Source organism: Triticum aestivum, chromosome 5A, assembly GCF_018294505.1.
Source record: "Triticum aestivum cultivar Chinese Spring chromosome 5A, IWGSC CS RefSeq v2.1, whole genome shotgun sequence".
Lineage (NCBI taxonomy): Eukaryota > Viridiplantae > Streptophyta > Magnoliopsida > Poales > Poaceae > Triticum > Triticum aestivum.
This window is the reverse complement of record NC_057806.1, coordinates 636,370,721-636,374,517: the sequence shown is the minus strand read 5'-3', so window position 1 is coordinate 636,374,517 and position 3,797 is coordinate 636,370,721.

Genomic DNA, 3,797 nt, shown 5'->3' with positions numbered 1-3,797 from the left:
ATAACCGGGCACCATCCTCTGATCATTAGCGATGATATCGCTAGACACCTTGAGCGGGGGGCACGATTGGTTTGCTTGTTCGCTGAGCTGGGCAATATTTTTCCCAGCTCGACGTTCTGCTAACCTTCGATCAATGATAGTACTTCCTGACCGCTCTGCTTCGATATATATACCTTTTCAGTAATGTGCTTATCGGTGTCAAAACCGGCGGATCTCGGGTAGGGTGTCCCGAACTGTGCGTCTAAGGCGGATGGTAACAGGAGGCAGGGGACACGATGTTTACCCAGGTTCGAGCCCTCTTGATGGAGGTAATACCCTACGTCCTGCTTGATTGTTCTTGATGATATGAGTAGTACAAGAGTTGATCTACCATAAGATCAAAGAGGCTAAACCCTAGAAGCTAGCCTATGGTATGATTGTATGTTGTCCTATGGACTAAAACCCTCCGGTTTATATAGACACCGGAGGGGGCTAGGGTTACACAAGGTCGGTTACAAAAGGAGGAGATATACATATCCGTATTGCCTAGCTTGCCTTCCATGCCAAGTAGAGTCTCATTCAGACACACGAAGTCTTCAATCTTGTATCTTCATAGTCCAACAGTCCAGCCAAGGGATATAGTCTGTCTGTCCGGAGACCCCCTAATCCAGGACTCCCTCAGTGCTCATAGTTTGTTTTCAGTGGATACTTTGGTGGTTTCCTCAGGGCATCGATAGTGCGCTTTAATTTCACCGGATCTATCTTCTCCTCCAGAGGTGGATGTTTCTTTGCTTTCACCCGATCAAAGAAGTCCTTCACTTCGGTTTCCACGATCTTCGCGGTTTCCTCCGCGGTCCTCTCGTATGGTAACTTCTCTAGAGGCTTGAGAGATGGACCGAATCTGTATTGCCTCCCGCCTCTGGCTGTACTGCTAGACGTCGGAGCAGACGGAGCGGCTGTGGATGTCTTCTTTCGTTGCTTACAAGGCGGAGGAGAAGGACTACGACGCGCCGGAGCAGCCGGAGTGGCGGCGGGTCTCTTCCGCCCTTGCTGGCGAGGTGGAGAAGGAGGAGGCTGGCTGCTCGGGCGCGCCGGCGCAGGCGGAGAAGGAGGCGGAGTGCCGCCACGTGCCGGAGAAGGAGGCTGAGTGCCCTGATCACTCACCGGAGGAGGAGGCGGAGTGCCCTGACTCGCCAGAGGAGGAGGAGGAGGCGGAGGCGTCTAGTTCGGAAGGTTGATAAGCTCTGATTCGTCTCCAACGTATCTATAATTTTTTATTGTTCCATGCTATTATATTATCTGTTTTAGATGTTAATGGGCTTATTTTTACACTTTTATATTATTTTTTGGACTAACCTATTAACCGGAGGCCCAACCCAAATTACTGTTTTCTTGCCTATTTCAGTGTTTCACCGAAAAGGAATACCAAACGGAATGAAACCTTCGGGAGCTTTATTTTTGGAACAAACGTGATCCAGGGGACTTGGAGTGGACGTCAAGAAACAATCGAGGAGGCCACGAGGCAGGGGGCGCGCCTACCCCCTGGGCGCGCCCTCCACCCTCATGGTCCCCTCGTTGCTCCATCGACCTACTTCTTCCTCCTATATATATCCATATACCTCGAGAACATCCAGGAGCACCACGAAACCCTATTTCCACCACGGCAACCTTCTGCACCCAAGAGATCCCATCTTGGGGCCTTTTTCGGAGCTCTGCCGGAGGGGGCATTGATCACGGAGGGCCTCTACATCAACTCCATGGCCCCTCCGATGATGTGTGAGTAGTTTACTTCAGACCTTCGGGTCCATAGCTAGTAGCTAGATGGCTTCTTCTATCTCTTTGGATCTCAATACAAAGTTCTCCTCGATTCTCATGGATATCTATTTGATGTAATCTTCTTTTGCGGTGTGTTTGTCGAGATCCGATGAATTGTGGGTTTATGATCAAGTTTATCTATGAACAATATTTGAATCTTCTCTGAATTCTTTTATGTATGACTGGTTTATCTTTGCAAGTCTCTTCGCATTATCATTTTGGTTTGGCTTACTAGATTGATGTTTCTTGCAATGGGAGAAGTGCTTAGCTTTGGGTTCAATCTTGCGGTGCTCGATCCCAGTGACAGAAAGGGAAATGACACGTATTGTATTGTTGCCATTGAGGATAAAAAGATGGGGTTTATATCATATTGCATGAGTTTATCCCTCTACATCTTGCTTAAGGCGTTACTCTGTTCTTATGAACTTAATACTCTAGATGCATGCTGGATAGCGGTCGATGTGTGGAGTAATAGTAGTAGATGCAGGCAAGAGTCGGTCTACTTGTCACGAACGTGATGCCTATATACATGATCATACCTAGATATTCTCATAATTATTCGCTTTTCTATCAATTGCTCGACAGTAATTTGTTCACCCACCGTAATAGTTATGCTATCTTGAGAGAAGCCACTAGTGAAACCTATGGCCCCCGGGTCTATTCTCCATCATAAAAGTTTCCAATCTATTTTATTTTGCAATCTTTACTTTCAATCTATATCATAAAAATACCAAAACTATTTATCTTATTATTGTCATCTCTATCAGATCTCACTCTTGCAAGTGGCCGTGAAGGGATTGACATCCCCTTTATCACATTGGTTGCGACATTCTTATTTTTTTGTGTAGGTACGAGGTGACCCGCGCGTGGTATCCTACTGGATTGATACCTTGGTTCTCAAAAACTGAGGGAAATACTTACGCTGCTTTACTGCATCACCCTTTCCTCTTCAAGGGAAAACCAAGGCAGTGCTCAAGAGGTAGCAAGAAGGATTTCTGGTGCCGTTGCCGGGGAGATCTACGTCAAGTCAAGACATACCAAGTACCCATCACAACTCTTATCCTTCGCATTACTTTATTTTCCATTTGCCTCTCATTTTCCTCTCCCCCACTTCACCCTTGCCGTTTTATTCGCCCTCTTTTTCTTTCACCCTCTCTTTTTCTGTTCCCCTTCTCTTTTCCAGTTTGCCTCTTTTGCTTCTTCGCTTGTTTGCTTGTGTGTTGGATTACTTGCCTGTCATGATGGCTCAAGATAATACTAAATTGTGTGACTTTGCCAATACCAACAATAATGATTTTATTAGCACTCCGATTGCTCCTCTTACCGATGTTGAATCTTGTGAAATTAATACTGTTTTGCTGAATCTTGTCATGAAAGATCCATTTTCTGGCCTTCCTAGTGAAGATGCCGCTACCCATCTAAACAACTTTGTTGATTTGTGTGATATGCAAAATAAGAAAGATGTGGATAATGATATTGTTAAGCTTAAGCTATTTCCGTTTTTGCTTAGAGATCATGCTAAAGCTTGGTTTCCGTCTTTGCCTAAAAATAGTATATATTGATTCATGGAATAAGTGCAAAGATGCTTTTATCTCTAAGTATTTTCCTCCCGCTAAGATCATCTCTCTTAAAAACGATATTATGAATTTTAAGCAACTTGATCATGAACATGTTGCACAATCTTGGGAGAGGATGAAATTAATGATACATAATTGCCCTACACATGGTTTGAATTTATGGATGATTATACAAAAAATTTATGCCGGATTAAATTTTGCTTCTAGAAATCTTTTAGATTCGGCCGCGGGGGGCACTTTTATGGAAATCACTTTAGGAGAAGCTACCAAACTCCTAGATAATATTATGGTTAATTATTCTCAATGGCACACGGAAAGATCTACTAGTAAAAAGGTGCATGCAATTGAAGAGATTAATGTTTTGAGTGGAAAGATGGATGAACTTATGAAATTGTTTGCTAATAAGAGTGTTCCTACTCATCCTAA